This window comes from Pseudopodoces humilis, chromosome 7 (assembly GCF_049639895.1).
Source record: "Pseudopodoces humilis isolate 2021_Gansu_Grassland_sample_001 chromosome 7, ASM4963989v1, whole genome shotgun sequence".
In the NCBI taxonomy this organism is placed as follows: domain Eukaryota; kingdom Metazoa; phylum Chordata; class Aves; order Passeriformes; family Paridae; genus Pseudopodoces; species Pseudopodoces humilis.
Window position 1 is genome coordinate 57,460,179 of NC_142206.1, and position 22,794 is coordinate 57,482,972.

The 22,794-nt window shown below is 45.8% G+C and overlaps 1 long non-coding RNA gene across 1 annotated transcript; it reads left to right on the top strand.

Annotated features, from left to right (window-relative positions):
* Nucleotides 1–9,011: 9,011 nt before the first annotated feature.
* Nucleotides 9,012–10,788, top strand: LOC148184044 (uncharacterized). The gene is made up of 2 exons (XR_015772967.1): nucleotides 9,012–9,209; nucleotides 9,300–10,788. It is a non-coding gene; the product is annotated as an uncharacterized LOC148184044 (long non-coding RNA).
* The last annotated feature ends 12,006 nt before the right edge of the window (nucleotides 10,789–22,794 follow it).

Sequence of the window (22,794 nt, forward strand, 5' to 3'; positions counted from 1 at the left end):
CTGGGGAGTTGTCATTCAGAATGCAGAAGATTCCCTTAACCCAGCATGGACTGAGGACATGAATTACCCCCTGTGAATTTTAGGGTAAAGAAATTCAGCATATCCCGAGACTACTTCAAAATTCACTTTTTACACAGAAGTTGTCCACTGGTATCAAAAGCTGAAATGCAACAAAGAGGTACAGAAAAGGATCAAAAGAAATGACTGTTCAAAGAAGGAGAGAGTGGGGATATTGAAACCTAAGGAATTCCAGGCTGTTTGGCATATCTGAAATTCATGTTCCTGCTTTACAACCAGGAACCTGCTGTACCATAAAAGAAACCCTTATTTTAGCATCCTTTTTGTGATGCAAGGGGCACCACATGCACACAAGAGGTGATGGATTTTTAAGTTCTTTGGAGAGGAGCTGGAAGCAAATGGGTTTTGCTTTTGCTGCAGTACAGGACAATTCTGTAGCATGTGATTTTTTTATAATAAATGTGTGGAGAGCTGTAACTGCTGTGTGTGCACACATGGGTGTCTTGTCAACCCCTTCGATCCGTATGGTTTTGGGGTGTTTCCACGAGGAGGATGCATATGCTGAGCTGTGGTCAGATGCCACTTCACTGCCATTCTGTTTATTTTTAGGAAATGCAAACTAATCCCCATGTGCCAGGATGTGATGGGATCAAACAGCAGGAGGCTGCTTCTCTGCTCGCCCCCACGCTGCCCCAAACCTTTTGTTCTTCTTCAGGATGTGCCTCATGTTTGCTTTATCCCTCGCTGTTCTTGCCCACTCTTCTCTATCAAATAGCATCAGCCTCTTTATCATAGGAAACAGAAATGTCCTGGGAATGTCTCCATATCATTCTAGCCTCTCAACTCAGTTTTTAATTATTTGCCTTGTGCTCTGCTCTGTTTCTTTTTTCTTTTTGGCTGCCACTAAATAAAGGAGCTGTTTCACCATAGAAGGAAGAGAGCAGTGAGACCACCACTAACCTGAGACCAAACACACCCTTTGGGAGGCTGTTTTCCAGGGCAACAGCATCCCATCTTCTCCTGCCTCTTGCTGGGTCCACACTAAGCAGAGCAAAGGGCTGTGTACAGGTTACAAATGGCCATAATCAGGAGCCTCTACTTTGTGTCGTGATGCTTTCATACCACGAGCTCAGTCTGAGCACAAACCCCCTGGGGGGATTTTAATCTTCCTGCTTGTTTTTGTTACATCTGTCTTTTGAGAGAGTCCCTGAGGAATATTCATTCTTTCTTTGGAATCTGCTGTCTCTTCCATAGACTCTTTCTCACTTCTATAAAAACATATCCAGAACAGAACTCCTTCCAGTTTCCAGTTTAATTTTATTCCTGTGCAGTTTATACCCAGTTGTTTCCATGCTGTGGCTATGCCTTAACTTGAATAACTCTTTCCCATCCCTGGTGTTCTCCTATACAGTATGTGAAAGATAAATTTTACTTTTTTTCAAGGCTCCTCACATTTCTTATCACAAACCACTTTCAGAAAGCTTATGAGCTCCCCTTCAAAAACTGAATGCATCAGGATTTCAGGTAGGTACAACACACTGGACAAATGACACATACCACCAGACCCTCTATCAATGGATGGTGCATTTTCATGCTGAAACCCATCTCTTTAAATGAGTACAAGCCTTTTCTTGCTCTGAGGCCAGGGCTTTTATCTTCCTGCCTTTTGTATCCACTACTATTTTTCCAGATCCAGTAAACCACTACAGCATTCTTACCATTATCTCTATACAAGCAACATCCAGTATTTAAAATGATTGAATTTAATTTTCCAGCATTCACTGGTGCTGCCATACTGTTTCACAGTATGAACTGGACAAAGGTCAGGGCTTGATTGACCTTTATCCAAGGTGTCCCTGCCCATGGCAGGGGGATAGGAACTAGCTGACCTTTAAGGTCCCTTCCAACCCAAATCATTCTGTGACTTCAGGTTCAATTATGCTTAGTTAATCCATTTTCTCAGTAGTACATAAAGCCTCTTCTTCTGTCCCTAGTCAGTGGAGTGATTGCTTAATGAGCCTGTTTCTGCCAGCACCTGGATCAGTTTTAACACCTGTGCCTCAATGAGATCTGAAAAACAGATCCTGGTTCCTTTTCAGAAATTGTCCTACGCTGTTGTTTTCCCCATTTGAGGTACTGCCCCGTGCTGCCACTAGTCCAAGGATAATTTAGAGAAATTAACCTGTTTTTTCTGCAGCCCTTTGCACCTTCACATACACATTTCTGAAAGTCATGTTCCACAGTCATTCCTTGTTCTGTAACATCCTGCTGTTTATCAGAAGTGCTCAGTAGATGAGTGGGATTCCACACTTGCTCCACAAAAGCACAGATTCCCTGAACCTCTCAGGTCTCAGCAAGTCTCAACTATGATGCACTTTTCTCCATTATCTGTCTCTTCAGCTTTGTGCCACCTCCTCTTAGCATGTCTTAGGGGAGAAACTTGTATTGGAAACTTCTGAAATTCTATTTCAGGTTATTTTGTATGATTAAAGTCTTTTTCTGCAGCCAGGATTATTTTTTCTTTCTTAAATTGCAAAGTGAAAGGCTGTAAGAGAACTTTTTTCATCCTTTGTACACCAGTTCAACTTTTCTTGTTTTATGGGGCTTGAACAATGTTTCAAGACAATTTCCTCTGCTTCTCTATCCTTTCAAGTAGGGCATTTCCTTTTTCTTCACTTCAGATTGTGACTCTTCCCAGAAAAGCTTAGGTTAGTGGCTGGTGCCCAACTATTTATCAAGGACTTGTACAAACTCTGGATAATTCAGTTGGGTTTTTTTGGTTTGTTTTTTTTTTTCTCTTGTCCTCAATCTGGCAGTAAATCTTGCAGCAGCATCAAATCTGGGCTGCTCAGGTCCACACTTACAAACCCATATGTGTCCATCCTTCCCCGTCAGCCTTTTAGACTGCAGTGCTGAGCTAAGCAGAAAGATCTTTGAGTAGCCTTCCCACCTCAGTGCAATTTTGCATTATTTGAGAAAAAAAACAAATTAACTCCCTTATTCAAACTTCTCCAGGTTACTGATGGGTACAGAAAAGTGCTACAAATGTCTCGGTTTAGCCAAATTTTCTAGCTCCTACATCAAGAAGGCTGACTTCACTGTCCTCTGTGACCCTTCTGTCACCTTAGCCACGCAATTTTTCAGCTCCTCGGAAACACTTGCAGAATCAGGAATTAATTTGCTGCATCATCATCTTCTTCATCATCCAGCACTATGTAACTGGAGGAACATAAGAAAAGACATAGGTATCTTTTTTTAGATTATATTTTTAGCCTTTTGCAGGTTGCATCAATCTATTTCTAGACTAAATAACTAAATAAGAACTTCACTCACCTTCTGCTGGTCAGTCCTGACAGCAGGAGTGCTGTTGGAAGAGATGGGTGCAGTCTGGGTTGGGAAGAGAGTGCACAGGGCAGCCTCTCATCCCCCATCCCAATGCCAGAAATCTTTGAGCTGAAGTGAAAGGCAGGGACACCTTCCACTAGACCAGGTTGCTCCAAATCCCTTCCAGCCTGGCCTTGGACTCTGCCAGGGAAGGGGCTGAAAAGGTTCCACAGCTTCTCTGGGCAACTTCTCCAGTGCTTGGCTGCCCTCACAGTGAAGAATTTCTTCCCAGTATCCAATCCAGTCCTGCTCTCTGTCAGTTTGAAGCCATTCCCCCTTTCCCTGCCACTCCATGCCCTTGTCCCAAGTCCCTCTCCAGCCCTCTTGTGGGGCCCCTTCAGGAACTGAAAGGCCCAAAAAGGCCAAGCAGGTATTATAAAGTTAAAGAGGCTGGGCTTCAGCCTCTCCTCATGCAGAGTTAAGGATTTTTTGTGTTAGAGTAATTTTTTTCCATGGAGCACCTTGCTTGAAAATCTTTCATGTCCTTTCCTTCTTTGAGGCACAATCCAAGCACTGCTGAACTTGTTGACTTTGCTCTTTTCATTTTGGGAATGAATAGCCCCGTAGAAGCATTGCAGGGTGTTGGGACTCTCCCTGTACCTGCCACAGATGACTTATTACTAATAATTTAAAAAAAAAAATAAATAAGATCAGTGCAAAAACAAATGGGTGCTTTAGAATTAAGACCGCCTAAAGAGTTTTCCTAGCTCCATTTTGCAAAATCTGAGTTGCCCTGTCTCAGACTGGGAGGAATCAGTGTTCAGACCTGCAGAGGTATTTCAGAGATATTTGAATCTGTCACCCTGGGCAGGCAGGGCTGGGAGGTTGGACCTGGCTGTGCCCACAAGAGCCATCAGTGTGTGAGCAGTGGCTCTGCCTCCACATCAGCAAGATGCCTCTCACATTCACAAAATCACCACTAACACAAGACCTGGCAGCTCCTCAAAGATGAGCAGAAGTTTGGAAATCAAAGATATTTTTCATTCCTGAGCATTTCCATCCTACTCACTGTGGGTCTTTGTATTCTGCAAGAACAAGGGAACCAGAAGTGGTGGAAAAGCAGTAGAAAAAACCCACCCTCATCAATTAGACACCATTTTTACCATTTGCTAGAGAATGGTTACAATCCTTAAAATACAAGTTCTCTTCATTATAGAAATACTTTTTTATTCCTTTAAAAGCCAACGGAATGTGGACAATGAACAATCTCACATTTAGAAGCCAACTTTTCATCAGGGTTTATCCTTTTGATTTGGAAACTGGCTCATTTAAGCTGGAAAAATTCTGTGCAATGTTGCAATAAAACAGGCTCTATTTTTGCATTTAGCAGAAATATGCACCCGCAGAAACCCAGGCGATACAAAAGCGAGCAAACAAAAGAGTGCCCAACCCATAAACTGCAAACTGCAAATTTCTTATTTCAAGCACAAAGGCCACATAGATCTTTGCCATCTCTAATAATAATAATGCATTCTGCCACCCAACAGCACAACATTCCCACCAGGCAGGGTATTTTTCCCTGCAAAACATAACTTAGTGGATGTGGCTTCAGCTGCCTAAATGTCATCTCAGTCTGTTGCAATCTGCTGTAAAGTCTCAAGATATAAGTCATATGTCACAAACTCACAACAATTTCTGGATTTGCTTTAGGACTAGAATGTTCCTGGGCAAAAACAATTCAATAAGGAAGAAATTCTGTCTTCTGTTTTTTAATGATTCCCTGAAAGATGTGTCTCACTGATTTCTTTTTCCCCTCTTTTTTTTTGCCTACTTCTTTACATGTCATTTTACTTTATAAATCAGATCCATCCCAGTTCCATCAATCAGACATGGGAGTATCCCCACAGAACCATAGGATACGCTGAGTTGGAAGGGATCCACAAGGATCCTCAAAGCCCAGCCTCTGAAACTTGCTTTTCTATATTGCAGAGTAATGTAGTAATTGTACATAGTGCTTAAGGGGGGTGAAAAATGAGAATCTAAATCCAGGATAAGCTTCTGTCCAAAGCAGCTCAGATTTTCCATCTCATCTGCCACTGAGACATGAAAAGCAAAAGTTAGGACTGGGCAGCAGCCTCCAGAAGCAGAAGCCCTGTTTCTGGCAATCTTCCCCCCAAAGTTTCTATGTGTGACTCTATTTATGTGCTTTTAGATCAAATATAGTAAAACCAGGTATGAGGAGGATACATTTATACTGAATCAAAGTTTAAGGGAAGAGTAGGTTTTTTATATTTATACATATGCTTGCTGGCAGATATTTATAGAGAGCATGACTCTATGAACTCTGATCCACAGTCAAGGAGTGGGATGAGTTACATGAATTCAATGCCACAAGCTCAACATAATTTCCTTTCAACACCATGGCCAAATTGTCTTGATTTCCACACCTGTAAAACGGGGATAACACTTATCCCTTTTACAGGGGATAATGTTATAAACATTAGTTTAATTACTTGGAGAGGCACCGACTTTATACTGTAAAATAACTTAACCTGTACTAGCTGTGCCACACAGGAGGAGTTGAAATCAAACCCAGGAAAGTGAGGGAGAAAGGAAGCATAATTTCCTGTTGTGTGATGTACTCTGACTAAGAATATAAACCCAAGAGACCTTGGGAGGAAAGGGTTTTGCAGCCTGCTTCTCCCCCTTTCACCATTATGCCCGTGCAATGCCATGGTCCTCAGCAAACACATTCCTCCTTCACCCAGAGAGCAGGGAGAACACAGTCCTTCCACCAAAAATCAATTTTCCTTAGATTCCAGAGCAGCTGTGGTGCCATGTGCCAGCCACTCTTCCCCATCCCATGCTGTGCCCAGTTGTCCCCTCTGGTTGCAGAATAAATTAGAGGAGCCACTGTGGTACAGCTGAGAAAGCAATGGAAAATCCAGCCAGCCAGGAAGCTTTTTCTTCTTGATTTCTGTGAAGTTCTCCACACTTGGCAAGCTTTGTAAGCTCAGTAGTGGGAACTGAAAAGGAAAAACCATCACGAACCATTTTTCTGTGGCTTGCAAAAGTGAAATAAATCAAGAGATGAAACATCAAGACATCTGTGATACAAGATTTGTTTTGTGAATGTTTAAAGCATTTCATCTCTGTTCTTCTGGCTCCCAGTCCTGGTTGCTGGGACATTATTATTTTACCTGTTTTCTAAGGTATAATTGCTTACATCTCAAGAACTTTCTGGCTGCGTTCTGCATTCTCCTTTGCATGACTTGGATAAATCTCCATAACTCCAATTTTCTGTCTTCTGGTTTATCATCTGAAAATCCTCCATGTGACACCAGTGAAGTCCCCACTTCAGGGGCCAGCTGTGCTACCTCATTATTTCCACCCCTTTGCTGCCCCTCAGAGCTGGGCCAGGTGTCTCTGAGCCACAGCCACTGCTCAGGCAGGGACAAGCACGAGTCCCATCCCCACCAAGCTCCTGTCCCTCCACCCACTGGGCCATAGGACATGCCCTTTTCCACCTCTCCACAAGGAATGATGACAAGGAGCATGGCTTAGCTCAGTGTGGGAGTGCTGGGGAGCCCCACAAGCCCAATGTGAAGCTGGGATTCCACCTCCAGCCCCTGGCCCTGATGGGTTGCACAGAGGAGCCAGGCCCAGGGTGAAAGAGGCCTCAGCAAACAGCCCAGCAAGGATTTGCAAGTTGATGGAAGACCTGAAAATAGGCCTTGGAGCATCTCTTTATTCAGTGACACATGGCCTTGTCTCTGTCTCCAAACCCTGGTTATCCCAGGGGTTGTGCAGGGACCTCTGGCTCAGCAGGTCTCTGTCGTGTCTGCTGTTAGAGTTTGGCTACAGATGCTTAATTCTCATTAAACAGTCAAGTTTCTTTTAATATTCTTCAAAAATAAGGAGCTCAAGTGTTGCAACAGCATCTCCTAGGAACTTTCTGCTCTCCTTTGGGGACATATTTCTTTCTAGTGAAAGGAAAATTTCCCAGTAACTTTCTTCTGCTGCCAGGCACCAAGGCAAGGCAGCATCGTGCCACTCCCTAAATCATTTCCTAAGAGGCCTGCACATCACTTTATTCAGGGCTGTACCCTCTGCTTTTAGTTTCTTATTCTCATTCCAGCCTGTCTGCTTGAATGCATTCAAAGGTGTGAGAAAAAAACCCTTTTGGGACAGTCTGTCCCATGCTGCACCCACGGCTGTAAAACCTCGGTGGCCCCACTACTGGTTCTTATCAGCCATCACACCTTCAAGCACAGAAGGTGTGTCTAATATTAGCCAGGAAACGTCCTGGAGAAGACCTGGACTTTTTCAGCTAATCAGTATTAATAACTTCCTATGTTTGTAGACAGCCCACAGGAAATGCAGCCTGACTCATCTACCCCGTGATCAGATGAACTCCCCGAAAAAGTGCAGGTGGCTGCACCACAAAGGCACATTAGCCAAGGTGCAGAATGTGCTCCTGACCAAAGGGCAGATAACGGCAGCTATAATTTCCTCCACTGATATAATGTTAAAAAAGCAGTATTTCTGACAGATCTGGCATATGGCTGAGGTTGGAAAGTCAAGCAGTCATTTTCTTTCTCTCTCTTATCTCACTCAGGGGAAATCTGTAATATGCACAAAGCCTTGATTTATTTTTTACACTCTGGCATATTACTGGAAAATAATTACAAAGCAAAATTTCATGAAAACCAGAAGATATTCAGGCCTGTTTGCTGTATAAGTTATACCTAGACTGTGATTCTTACTGAAGATATTTGTTTCCTGTGTTCTTTTCTGCTGCCAAGTTCAGCCATATATCACTTTTATGTATCTGAAGGCCATGGTGTAATGCAATATGAAGCTATGAATGGGATAAAGTTTCATATTCTCCATTGATTTTCCATTGTATCCATTATCTTTAATGCTGGAATGCAGGTTAGTGCGAGTGCCGGAAGCCTCCGCACCTCTGTGCTGGCTGCTGCCCTATGAAAACCATCCCTGGGGGGCAGATAAAATCAGCTGCAAGCTGCAGAGAGGAGACAGGAGTTCCCCAAAGTGTCCAGCTTAATGGGGGAAGCCATAGGAGAGAGGGAGGAGATAAACTTGGGGATGGGGACATGAGAGGGGCTGGGAGGAAACCAGAGAAGGGCTGGAAGGGAAAGCAGAGGAAGGAGAGAATGGGAGCAGGACCTACTGCAAGGTTTTCTATCAGTGGAAAATGCTTTTTGCATGCTTAACAAAGAAGGAAGAGAAAGAGATTTGTGGATTGTGATGGTGCTGCAAAGCCCCACAGGCACTGCCAGCACCACTGCCCAGGAGAGCAGAAAACAGCAGGCACCAGGGCTCAAGTGCCACTGCTCCACAGTGCCAGATCATGTGGAGACCAAGCTGAGGGTTCAGCTGCTCACCCCGTGGGTCAGCATGGGCAGGGAGTGTGTTCCCAGGCAGCACTGGAGCTTGCCACCATGGCAGGTCAAGCAAGGCTGATGAGTGGGACAGGAGGATGCAGCTGGATGGGGAAAACGGGATGCTCCGGAGGCTTGTCACCCAGCTGGGCCCAATTGGGACTAGATGTTAACACTAACTCTCTAACAGGCTTCTCAAATCACATTTTTAAGGCCATGTGTTAACAGAAAACAACTGTTCAAATTTAGCAAGTTCCAGCAGCACTTTCACCCTTGTTCCGTCTGGGCCGCAGGAGTACGAAACGCCACCGCCACTTCATTTTTCATCCCTCTCACAAAGGGGTAGAGCTGTTAGTCATGCAAGTGGTTGCCTTGGACGATCCCACACAAGCAATGCCAGCAGGATTTCTCCATGTGTGACTAACTGCTCCTCCTGGGAGGCCAGAGATTCACACCAGGAAGGTAAAGGACCTCCTTTTTTCTGTAATCTTAACTCTGCAGTCACTGCTGCTGCTGCTGTAAAGTGTTTTTAAGATGAAAATCCTTCTTCAGGGCAGGTGACCTGCTCGTCTCCGTCTGGCCTTTACTGTTCCGGCTACTTTTGTTGAAATCTGTGACTAATTCATGACCGATGAAACCAAGCTGTGACCAATACAAAAAATCTTTGTTAAAACCCTGCCAGGTTAATCAGCAGGCATTCCTCAGGAGTGTTGATCAGAAAGAGCTAGCTCTGAATTCTAAGTAATCCCATGGGACAACATTTCTGGAAGGAGCATGTCACCCAGCTTACTTTGAAGCACATCCACCACGGACAACATACCTTGTGTCACCTACAACTGGTTGGGACATTTGTGCAACTTTTCCTTCAATTATTTGTCCTGGTAGAGAAGAGGCTCAAGCTGACATGGAGCAAAACCTTTCAAGCTGGTTCAAGAAAAATCTGGTACCCTGTTTAGTGTGAGCTGAGCTCTCGTGTATGTACGTGCATGTGCTGCACAGCAGGACCCCTTTTCTCATTTAAACAGGCAATTAAAGCCTACTTTGGCACTTAGCACATGACATCAACTTGCAGTACTTAACCTGCCTAGCACAGTGTGTATTTAATTTGATAAAGGGGCAACTAATAAAGATCTTGGAAGGCTGGTTAAAGTTCATTAAGCCTTTCCCTTCAAGGTATACTTCCCTCCAGTGTAAAACCTCGCATCTTTTTTTCTTTTCCTTTAAAGCTATGTTGTATCCTGCCACCAGAAAAAGGTGCCTGTGTCACATCCCGACAGGGTATATTTAAAGTCTCACTGTCAAAGTCATGGCAGGCCTTGGTTCTTTGCCCAGGAATGTGCAGAAAGAAAAATAAAAGCCCTTTTCCCTGAGTGTGGGGCGAGGAGTGCGGTGTGTGTTGGTGCAGGCAGGCTCCTGGGAGGGCAATGGGCTTCTGTCACACTGAGCTGCATTCATCCTCCTTCTCCTGGGCCATCCATGATTCCAGATGGATTTCATAAACAGATGAGGAGGCTCCTCTGAGTTCTCTGCTTTAATGAAGCCCGTATGGCTGACTCATGTAATAAGTATTTAATCATGCTGATGAAAATCGTTTTTAAAACTTCCACCACACACAGCGCCATTCCCTGCGCAGCCGTGGGGCTGATAACAGTGCAGCCAAGGCACCTCCATCTTCCACAGCCTCTCCAGGTGCCTGCCTTGGCTTTCACCAAGGACTTTCAAATGTGTGTGTGCACTGTGCATTGCCACCCTCTGACAAGGGCCCGTTCGTCTCTGAAAATACTCCTCAAATCACCCACTGAAGTGCCACAAAAGGAGGGCCTTTTTAAGCCCCACGTTCCCCATGCAGCTGTTTCAGAGGTCACTCAAGGGTTAACACTTTGGTGTTTATATCTTCTTATTAGTTTCTGTTTGTGCTCACAAGTGCCCATGCATTAAAAATTTGCTGAGCTTAAGTGGTCTCCATTTGTAAACAGAGAAATGCCACAAAGCCTTGCAAATACTGAGTCATCTTGGGTGGAAATTGTTCTTGTCAGCAGAAGTCATGACTGATGCCAAGAAGGACATGGGCCTTCATCATTCCCAGACATGGACCTAAAGGAACGTAAGACCATCATGTGGCAGCCAGTAGTCCAGACAAATTCAGTATATTTTAAGTTAGCTCAGAAAAGTCAGGGCTCCTCCTCCTCCATTCAAGGTTGGATTCATATTCCTGATTGTCCTTTTACAACTCTCATCAGCATTCAGCAGCAACATTCTTCTGAGAGCTCTGGGAAAAGGAAGATGAGTTCCATACTGTCTTGCACAGTATCCCAGCCACAGACAGAGAGAGGAAACCCTTGTTTGATCACATGAAATTTTGTGGATCAATCCAAATTTGTTGAATTAATTTTAAGTGTTGTGGGCAAGGCGACATGAGGAGCTCTGATTTGCCAGATAATGTTTTCCAAACTGTAGAAATGTTGAAATCTGAAGGTGTGCTTGCAGTATTCTACCAGTTCCAAGGCTGCTCACATCGTGACAGGGAAAATTATTTTCTGTCATGAGACCAGACAAAATCTCCACTTTGTGTCATTACCAGTTTCCTTTTGTAAGCAAATTATTTTCCAAGTTCCTGAAATGTAGCAGTGTTGATGGATTCAGAAGCTGGGTTTATAATAAATTCCATCCCTTCATTTTACAGTAGCTTTTTTTATTTTTCATTTCTAAACATGTAGATGTATTGAAAAGATACCAGTCTAGGCTGAACAGAAAGTTGACTGTGATCTCATCCAGTTGTAAAGAGTGTGCCCAGGAATTACCCCATGCTTTCTGAGATGCCCCTCGTGCATAGTAGTTGCTGCTATAGATAGCTGTGCTTCAGTGGTTGGTATTTAAACCTTCAAAATTGGGAAGTTTTTGTGACTGGAAGGTCTTGAAAAGACTGGGAAATCTTCTGGTTGTGTTTGACTCACATTTCTCTGGCACCAAGATTTACACAGCTCCAAGTAATGGGAGCATTACGGTATTTAGAGGCTTGATAACGAAATCCAGAGTTCACTTTACATAAACCCTTCATCCTTCCATTCATGGTCTTATGAATTTTGGTGCAGCAGCACCAGACCCTGAAAGTGCAGAAATTCTGTATCTCACTTCAGAGCACCTAATGCAGATGTTGTGACCCTTCAGAAGAGCACCTTAAACAGAAAAGCACTGGAACAGTGGAGAAGTCTCAGTTTCCTTGTTTATGACTTCAAACTCCAGAGCTAAAGGACACCAAAGAGACAGTTTAATGCCCATAAATCTTGCAGTATGAACTGATTCATGACTCAGACAAAGCGCCCAAGCCCCTAAGAGTCAGGAGAACAACCCTTTAAAATACAGTTTGCTACTATTGCTGGAAACTTTAACCCGCTGGCTTCACACTCAGGAGGTTTAAGCTGCAAATGGCAGGAGAGGATTTATGTGCTCCTCTGAACAAAATACATCAGCGTAGGAAAACTTGACCCGACAGTTTTGAGCCGTGCCTGTCATAAATAACCAATTGATTGGCTGGGCTGCAAAGCCATTAGCAGGCGTGAGGAGCCTGCTGAGACTCAGACACGGCGTAAAATGCTGGAGGTGCCAGAAAATGGACACGGCCATCAGCTACGCGGTCACCGCCCAGCAGAACTGCTCGGGAGGGCTGGTGAAAAACGGAGCAGCTTTTATCTCCCCCATTCCACAGCACCCTGGAAGAGGGATCCAGTCTGTGCATGGGATCCAGGATGTGGTGGGCCAAGGGGGAAGAGAAGAGAGATAAAATGACCACCTTGTGCTTGAGCAGTAAATCATCTGGAGGAGCAGAAGTATTTCAAATGAAGTTGGAGATCATGACTTGACAGGTTGCAGATGAGCCTTTTCTGCTGTAAATTACCACAGCTGCCAAGTGGCACTGGAAGGCCTGAGCTAGCAGGGCTTTCCACCCCCAGAAAAGTGGCAGCAGTTACAGCAGAAGGGAATTTGATGACTCAGATCACAGATGTCAGGAGAGAGGGCCAGAGGTCACTTTAACCTCTGAGAAGGGGTCATTTTTACCTTTTCCCTCGCAAAGAATGCATGTGATGCTCCCATCTTCACTCTCACTGCCACAGACACACTTTCTGGACTTGGATTGATCTTTTTGCCCTGTCCCACCCTGATGGCAAGGGAAAAGGTGAGAGCAGTGGATGTCCCATGGAGCAATGCCTGCCAAATTTTTCAATCTGGAGAAGAGCAGGCAGTAGGAAGCAGAGCAGACATGATGCTGGTCTACTCCAGACACTCATTTACACTTGAGACGCTGAAAATGAATAGGAATCTAGGTGTGAATTTAGGAATCTGGGTGTAAATGACTACATAAACAGCAGGGTAATGATGAAGCAGAGCCAGCTCCTCAGCAAGGCTGCGGTTCTGGGCATTATCCCCAGACAAGCAAAGGTGGGACCTTATTCCTGTATCAAATGTGAGATGAGAAGTGATGACTGGCAGGTGAAAGGCCGGAAGGAGGAATGTGGATATGTGAAATTCACACAGAATCACTAGGTTGGAAGAGACCTTCAAGATCACTGAGTCCAAGATTTGAGTCGAGTCCAATTCCATTCAGCCTGATCCTGCTCAGAGTCTCAAGTGCTTTCCCTGCTCAAGGAGATGAGTGGGACAGCTCTCAAGGACCAGCTCCTGAGGTAGGTATCTCCTCTGTCCTGGCACTGACATCACTCAAATCCATTGGCTCTTCCAGAACCAGGGGATTCCTCCACTACGTAGGACTCAGTTTCCATGGACAGTTTTTCTTTCTTTTAGATTCTTTTTTCTCTTCAGGGAGCAAATCCCCACAAGAGAGGATCCAAATTGTTTGATTGGTTCCAAATAATGGTATTTACACAATATGCAAACATTCACTGGCCAAGTATTGATGTGCTATACAGGTGGCTTCCTGGTGGCTCCTAAAACACCAATGGTAAAAACCAGGAGCAGATTCAGCTGCTTAAAGGAATCTGGCCCATTCCTATGAGCTAGAGACCTGTGCAAGTGTGACTGAGCCTTGAGTCTAACTGACTAAACTCAGATTTTATTTTAACACCCTGCTAACTCAGTAACTTCTCCCCTCATTTTAATGCCACATGAGGTTATTGATCCCCATCCCTGGAAGTGTTCAAGGTCAGGCTGGATTGGGGTTTCAGCAACCTGTCTATTGCAAGGTGTCCCTGAACTTTGTGTCTCTAAAACACAGAGGAAAGTGCTGCCAAATATTTTGAATTTATTACTCTTTTGTTGTTGCTGTTGGTTCTTTTTTGAACTGAAATCAGCTTTAGTCAAAGGATTGGTGGCAAGAAACTGTTGAGATCTTGCTTCTGTTTTGCAAGTAGTAGCTCCTTAGAATTCATGAACTTGTATAAGTTAGGGAGATAACAATTATAATCTTTAAAAAGAACAAGACCTCATCAGCACCTCATCTCTGACAGGAGACAGTAATAAATGCTTTGGAAACAAGTATCAAAAAGGGAAGAGCAGTGGTCCCACCCACCCAGCCCAGAGTAGTTCAGGGTCTTTTGAAGACAGCTGCTGTATCCAAATGGCTTCTGCAGTGAACAGGCACAGTTTGTAATCCTGTGTAATCCTTTCCTTGGAAAGCTTTAGCCACCACACCACCATTAGTGAGGTGTTCTGCAGTGCCCTGAAGCCTCTTAGATAAGAAAGCAGTGGGACAGGTACTGATCTCTTCTCTCTGGTCACCAGTGTCAGGACCCGAGGGAATGGCTGGAAGGGAAGGTTTAGGTTGGATTGTCCTGGACTGTGCAGGCCAGGAGCTGGACTCCATGGTCCTTGTGAGCCCCTTCCACCCCAGGATGTACCTATAATTCTATGACAGTTCCTTTTGCTGCCTTTAACTTTGCTCTCAGGCAAGTGCTTTAGGCACCATCTGCTCCTGGTTTTATGGGATAAAGTGGATAGCAGCTCCATATTCACTTCCTAACCACTGAGGGCTCAATCCACATCCCCTCCTTGCTCGCTTCTCTCCAAGTGTCCTACTCTCTTTGAACTGCCCAGTTTTTGGAAGCCTAACACTACATTTTGGACAAATGTTTTGCTACAGGAGAGAAAGTACTTGCTTTTGGAAGTGTCATTTTAGTGCACGCAGCACAAATGTTTATAAATACATACCTGCACACAGACAGGGCACTTGTCAAAACACATTCAAAGGATACCTAGGTTCTTTCATGTATTACATACTCAGAGTGAAAATAACCAGCTATATTTAACCCAGATCCAAGCCCAGACTAAATTATTTCAAAGGTCAATTAAAGAACAGAAAATCTAGCTAGCTAGTAGATAAAAAAGCTCCCATTCATCTGCCGTTCCAAGAGCTTTCACAGAACTAAAGCACAGGATGAGAAACTGTAATTAGTTACCATTTCATATAAAAATCATTGACAACTCCAAGTTTCTATACCTGCCAAGACCTGAATTCAGATGACTGCATTTGGCCTACAGCAGTTGATGGAAACTCCATCACTCACCACGCTGATGCAGTTGTTTGGAAACCAACGGCTCTTGGCAGAGAAAACACATTTCAGCTTCTGTTGAATGACTACACATATGAGGAGCAGGAGATGAGACAGACCAATAACCACTGCTCAGATTCAGACTATGTTTTGCCTGGGGCTTAAAGTTCAGGTCTGAGGCCAAGTGCAGGCTAGGATTTAGCCTGCAATGTAATCCTGGAATCACACGGTCTTTCCTCCTCAGGTGCTGGCCTGGGTGGCAGAGACCTGGGGGTGTTTTCTCCCTCGCCATGGTGAGTCTGTTGGTTTGGCAGGCACTGCTGTGCTCGCTGCATTCCTGTTCTTTGGCCCCATGTGAGTCAGTTCTGGAAAACTCTTATTTGACCACAACTGGAAAAGAAAGAGAGAGAAAAAAAAAACAAAACAACGAAGCCAAAACCCACAGATCAAATCTGTAGGATGGGTTTGAACCACAGAGCCCAGTTTTTTACCCTGACAGGCTGCATGATCTCAGCACAGACATAACCACAAACAGCCCAAGGAAGCACTCGGGGAGCTGAGCCCCTGCTCCCATCAGCCAGCCCGAGCCAGCAGGCGATAACAGCCCAACCAAGAGAGCAATGAATGCAGCCAGCCAAATCCCTGAAGAAACTCTGGGATTTGCTCTCTCTGGCTGATTGGAAAAGCTGTTTCCAGAGCTCAAGTCAACACCTTCCTTCAACCTCAGAACACCTCCTTGGGTAAACATTATCACCTTCCAGGTTTGGGCCCTACTCAGAACGGGATCACTCCACATGGGAATCATATTTAGCACAGATCACGGTTTAAAACGCCATCAGAAATATCTGCGAGGGCGTTCATGTTTCAGCTTTGCCATCAGCCCTAAGGTGAGAACACCCCAGAGTGGATTTGTGATGCGCAGCAGAACATTGGTGCAATAAAGAATGATGGCCCAGCTCCATTTCTTGTGGGGTCTGCAACTTCCCAACGTGTCTGACACATTGGGAACCCACGCGCGACGGTGATGGAAAACTCGGAAAGCGAATGGAAGCAAAGAAAAGCCCTTGGTGTAACTTTACAGTGTGTGAAAGACTTAAAGCAAGACACACAACCAGATGCCACAAGGAAACTACTTTCAATTAGTTCTGCTTTGTGTTATACCTACTGATGAAAAATAAAAACAAATCCACTCTGTCAACAGCTCTATCTATAGCATAATCCTTAAATGAACTCATCCGTCAAACTGGTCTCCTCTGGCAAAACATATTACAATCCCTGTTTCTCAGCTGTGGGAATCAATCATCTGTTTCCAAGACCAATTGGTCAACATCTTAAGAACCCAATATATTTTTATTGCACTGAACAAGCCGGTCACAAGGCACCAACCTCACCACACCACCTATGTACAAAGGCCTCATGTATTAGCAAATTCAGCAATTCCAGGGGAGCTACTCCCCTGTCAAGGTTACACAGCAAACATGCCTGACCTGGAATAAAAAGCAAACCTCAGCCTTTTTGTCCCAGCAGGATCCATGGGATGTGCTGCTGCTCACAGTAAGACAAGGCAGGAACACCGAAGAACAAACCAGATTTTTTCTGGGTGGACAGTTCAGAGTGTGATGTTTGAACCAGGAGATCAGAGGTAGGGACGTGAATTTTTAAGCCAAAGCTGATGGTTCCATTGAAGCAGCAGCAGAGTCACCCCACCAAAGCACTGGCAGCATTCAATAGCATTTGCAGTGTTTCTCAGTGGTGAATGTTCCCCATCCTCCGTGCAGGAGCCTGAAGAAGGGGTCTCTTCCCAGCACTCCAAAGGTTCCTACAGCCCAAGAGGACACCCTCCTCCCAACAAAGGGATGCTGTGGCAGAGAGACCAACTCTCGTTCCTGTGTTATCCATGAGAATACAAAGGCACAGCCATACTCCATCCTGGATGTACAAAGGGATGTAGTTGTGGGGTTTCCCAAGGTTTCAGTGCCCAACCTCCCTTGCCAGGCCAAAGGGTAGAATTGGCCAAGCTGATATGATATGGGAGAGCAACTTTTCCATAGGCACATAGTGATAGGACAAGGGGGAATGGCTTTGAAACAAAAGAGGTGAGACTTAAAATAGATATTGGGAAGAAATTCTTGACTGTGTGAGTGATGAGGCCCTGGCACAGGGTGCCCAGAGAAGCTGTGGCTGCCCCATCCCTGGGAGGTTCCAGGCCAGTTTGGATGGGGCTTGGAGCAACCTGGGATAGTGCAAGGTGTCCCTGCCTGTGGCAGAGGGTTGGATTGAGAGGAGCTTTAATGTCCCTTCCAACCCAAACCATTCTGTGATACGAGCTGTGCTCTGCATGAGCCGCATCAGGATGGAATGGTTGGAGAACAACTTCAGCCATGCTTACCAGAGACTGAAATGCACCACAAAGTCATTCTTGAAATCCCATTTCCCAGCAGGACTCACTCCTGTCAGCAGACACTTATGCAATTGGTGCTCTCGGCCTCACAACATTGGCTGATAGAAAATATTTACTAAAAGTGAAATATAAACTGAGGTGTTTCTCACAGAGTCGTTGGCTTAGACAGGCAAACTGCAGCAGTGGTTTTACCTGCTCATTATGTACTTGTATTTTAACTAATGAAGTGGGAATTTCTATGAAGTTCACTGGGGATCCTTTAAAATAACATTACACAGACACGAGTGCAGACAACTAAGGAATTTTGAGCAAAGCAGACATATCAAGGACACCCTGGTCTGACTGTTCCAGCAACAGTACCAGATACTCTTGGCATTGCAGGAGCAGCAATATCTGACTGATTATGCACTGCTTCAAGATAAACTTCCATCATTTCCCATAGATTTCAGTCCCCTGGAATATTTGAGAAATTTTTGCTTCTGGGTTTGAAATGTTTTGATGCAAGCCTTCACAAGAAGCCAAACCTATAAGAAAGGTAGCATTTTCCTGAATCCTGGGGTTCAATCAGAGTGGCAGAGGACTCTCTCCACCACCAAGCAGATCTTGCAGAGGTCTGTTGTTGCTTAGCTTGGATCTACAGGAAAAGTGCACAGACAAATAACTCTGAAAACAGGAAGCTGGCCAAGTGATGAGGTTTTAAGAAAAAAAAAATTAAAAGTAGAGAAAAATAACATTTTACCCACATTTTCAACAATATTGGAGTTTATGAAAAGACTGGGCTACCAGAAGGCTGGAGAAAAGCAAGGTGTGTCCACAATGTGGCAACCTACCTTTTCCTGGATGGAGACTGACCATGGCCAAACTCAAGGGAACTGTGTGCCCACTCCAGCAGGTGCTACACCTCCAGGGAAACACTGACATGGGCCATTGGTGTACACAGATTTCAATAAATTACACTGCAGAAAGCAGCAAAAGCAATAGGACTCACAGCTTGGTGTGGATTTTGACAGCTCAGAAATATGTGCCCAGGGCTCCCAGACCCAGCTAGTCCTGGAGTTGGGCCTGGCAGCCTGAGGAGGAGGAGGAAGGGAGGAATTTAAGCTGAAATCAAAGCCAGACGTCCCCAAAGAACAAAGCCGTGGCTCCGGATGCGCGTACACCGGGGGAATCTTTGGGCAGACAGGTGCCTGGCACACAGGGACAGACAGGGAATTTTGTCAGCCAAACATCTCCTGTACCCCTTCCCCTGGGAGGAAAGAAGAGTTGCCAGCAGAGCTGGCCAAAAAACAAAGCGAACAAGCGGAACACGGATCTCTGGAGAGTTAAATAATCCTCACACAGCAAAAAGGAACGAAACCTCGCGGCTGTGGCTGCTGAAGGCACGAGTGCTGCAGAACCGGCCTCAGGGGAGTTCAGCTGTGTTCATCTTCCCTAAACCCAAAACCAACCCCCCAAATCCCCTGGCATCACCATGGGGAAGCAGCCTTGGTATCTTTCCTCTGTCAGAGGACACAGACACAAAGCTCCCTGCAAGCAGCAGGAGGGGTGCTGAGCTCTGCCCTGTGCTCCCTTCTCTGCACAAGGCCCTGCTGGAATCCCCTGCCCTGCACCTGAGGCAGTGAGGCACCTGCCTCTCATGCCCTCACTGGCTCTTCATTCACAATTCGTATGAAAAGGGAGCTGAAAGGCCTCACCAAATCCAAGCATCCAAGCCCCTGAGCCAGCATTGAGCACCTTGAGGTTTTTTGCAATAATATATTGAGTGCACATTGGTTGTGCTCTTGTATTTGTCAGATCCACTCTACAATCATGAGAAGTAAAAGGATTTTTTTGTTTTAAAAGATTAAATTCTGGCTGCAGTTGCAACCTTAAAGCAGACAGTCTCTATATGATCAGGCAGGGCTAATTCTTTTCATTCCTACCAAAGTGGTGAAAACTGGTGATGTGGCACAGTTCTCCTGCTTACCCAGGGACTCTGGAGTCAGATTTTGGAACTGACAGGTGATCATAAAAGAAAACTGACTGAAAAACAACTGTATCAATCAGACACTTGAATTCTAAAGAAGATAATCTGTTCTGTCCAAGGAAAGGTGAAAATTATTCTGAGTATCTTCAGAAAGAAAAAAATATATTTATTGAGAGAGGCAAGACACAAAAACTAACATTAAATCCAGTCACTGCTGGTCACTTCCCAAAATCTCCAGGGGAAGGGAGCAGATGCCCAGGGCAGATGAAGGCCTGGCTGCAGGGCTGGGGCTGCTCTGGACTTTTCCCACCGTGACGGTGCCAGGGGCCAGGGCAATGTTTCTCTACCTCAAAACCTTTGTTTTGGTGAGTTTTGAGCATAACCAAAGCAGCACAATCCAAGGGAAACTGTGCAATCCTCAAGAACAGCTTGGATATAGAAGAGGGCAGGGTCTGAGTGTGTCACCAAAGTGCTAGCCCGGAGCACAGAGCTCTAAGGGCACCTGATGAGCCCAGTCCAAGCCAAAGGATGGCTTTGGTGTGACCTGGGGTCACCCACTGGGCACTCCTGGGTATGAGCTGTCCTCCCAGCCCTGCATGTTTTCTCCTGCTCTGCTTTAAATGATGGAGAGGCTGGGGGCTCTCCCCAGCAAGAGATGGCACTGCAGAGCCCTTGCCCTCACTGCTGGGACATTTGTGCTCCTGATCCCTGCATCCTGCTGTCCTTGGGGAGCTGCCCTGAACACTTGTGCCCTTCACATCCTTGGGATGGTGATTACCCCAGGCCCAGCACCGAGACAAGCTATAAATATTCCTCCAACCTTCCCCCATCACTCAATCCCCTGGCACCCCAGCAGTGGCCACAGCCTCTGGGGAGCAGCCCAGAGTCCCAGGCTGGTGTGGGGGGCACCAGCTGCTTTCCCCTCCCAGCGGGATGCCCGCGGATGCTCAAAGCCCCAGGGGTGACGGGGCATCCCACAGGCTTTCCCAGAGGCACCAGCAGATTAGCAGCTCTGTTTTTCAAGCTGATCCTCTCCCACCCCCCTCCAAATTCATTCAACTTACAAGAATTTAAGAGAACTTGGCAGGACAGGCAGGATCTAAATATAAACCCCGGTGGCCATTTCGTCAAACAAGCCCCGATGAGCAAATGGCCTCTGTACCTGGAATGTGGGTTCGTGGAAGTGACAGGTCAGCAAAGCAGCTGCCTCTTTCCTCCCAGCACAATGGGGATAGCAGAGATGCCATCAGCACGAGTTTTCCTACCCTGCTGTGCACTAAAAAAATTATTCTTGGAACATTATGGCATGGGGGAGTAAAAATAGATATGCAGGTTCAGCATACGGCTCTCTTCGCTCCTTGTGATTCCACCTTGTTTTGCAGAGAATAGAAGGAAAAACAGTTGTGCCACCCTGTTAAACTCTGCTTTCACTTGCTGCTTTCCAGGCTTGTTTTAGAAATCCTTCCAGCAACCCGGGTGTCTCTGTGGTGTCAATTAAACCAGACAAGATGAGTCTTTAACCAGACCAGCCTGGGTGGGAAAAGTCAAAAACTTGCTGCAACATCCTCAGGTGAAGCTCAGTTTTGCTTGTCACTGTTGGCAGCAATAGTCACCATGTGGAAAAGGAAGTTGGGAGCAAGGTTGGGATCTCTCCTCTTAGAGATCCATCCCTGAGCCCCACACATGTCCCCACACCAAGGCTGGGTGGAAGACAGCTCCCACAGCTGCTCTCCAAAGATTTTTTGGCTCAGTGAAGCTCAGTAGAGACCAAAGCAGCTGGAGCTGCTGGGATGCATCAAAAGCCCTGTGGCTGCTCTGCCCATGCAATGTGCCCGTCACAGAGGGTTGTGATGGCCAGCTTTGGTCCCCAGAGGAGTGACAGTGGTTAAATAATCCCAGTGTTAATGTTGGTGGAGTCATTTCAGGGATGCAGCCTGGGAGGGGCCATGCTGGTGCTCAGAGCATCTCCCACCCACTGAGCCACCTCCTGTGGCTTTTTCGGATCCCTGGGGACAGGAGAGTGTTTATGGCCAGCTCAGAAGGGGCTGGGTGACAGGCTGTGACCTCAGGCTCTCCTCTGGTTTCCTTGAAGGAGGAGGACCAGGCTCCAAGATGGGTCACCACAATGGGACCATGGTGGGGGTGAGGGGAAACCAGGCAAGGATCCCAGGGTGGCACAGGCAGCTGTTTCACAGAGGGTGACAGAGCACAGGGGCTGGTGTCCCCTCCCAACCCACAGACTCCCTGCACAGCAGGGATGGTGCCATGTCCTTTTGAATGGACACTGCTTTTGCGTTGGCAAAATGCCACAATTTCAAGAGACAGCCCAACAAATCCTTCCTCACCTTGCTCCCTCCTCCCCTCCCCTCTCAGCCACCTTCCTCCTTCCCTGGGGAATGGAAGGGCTGGGGAATTTTCCTGCCTTGCTGATCTTTAGCCTTGGCCTCCTTGCAGCTGCAGCAACCCACAGCAGTTCTGTGGCTGCTCCAGAACCAGCCTGGTTGTGTCAGAGCCCAGCCTGGCCAGAAGAACCCGGATCCTGAAGATTCCAGCAATCACTGAAAGCCCCTGGCATTTGGGCTCCTAAACACTTTCTGAGCTACAGGATGCCACCAGGAAAGGGGACTGACACTCATCTGCTCATGCCCTTTATCATCACTCTTCCCTGGGATGGAACAGGACAACAAAGAGTTTGTAAATTCACCAAATTACCAACAAAACCTCATGTGTTTTTCCAGGTAACATTTCCAGCTTTTTCAGTCAAGCACATTCCCTCTGCAGCATAGAGAGGGATTTCAATCCTCAGTTTCCCAAGAGGTCATTTAACAGCAAGCTGGAAGGAGTGGAGAGATGACAGGGAATTTTAATAGAAGGCAAATTAATCTCTTTATAAGTCACTTCCAAATTGATTTATATAGCCAAGGCTGCTCCACTACTTTCACAGTGGAAAAACCCCTTAAGAAAACACCTTCAAAAGACGGATCCAACTCTCCTTGAAGCCAGGAGAGGCAAATTATGCAAGTCAAGACTGGGGCTAAAATGTGCACTAAATCCACAAAACACTCAAAATCACCATTCAATAGGTTGTTCCACAGTCCCCTGAATTCCAAATGCTGGAGCCTAATGGATAATGCTGAGCTATCAAAACATGAATGTACATGGAGTTTCTTTATTCTC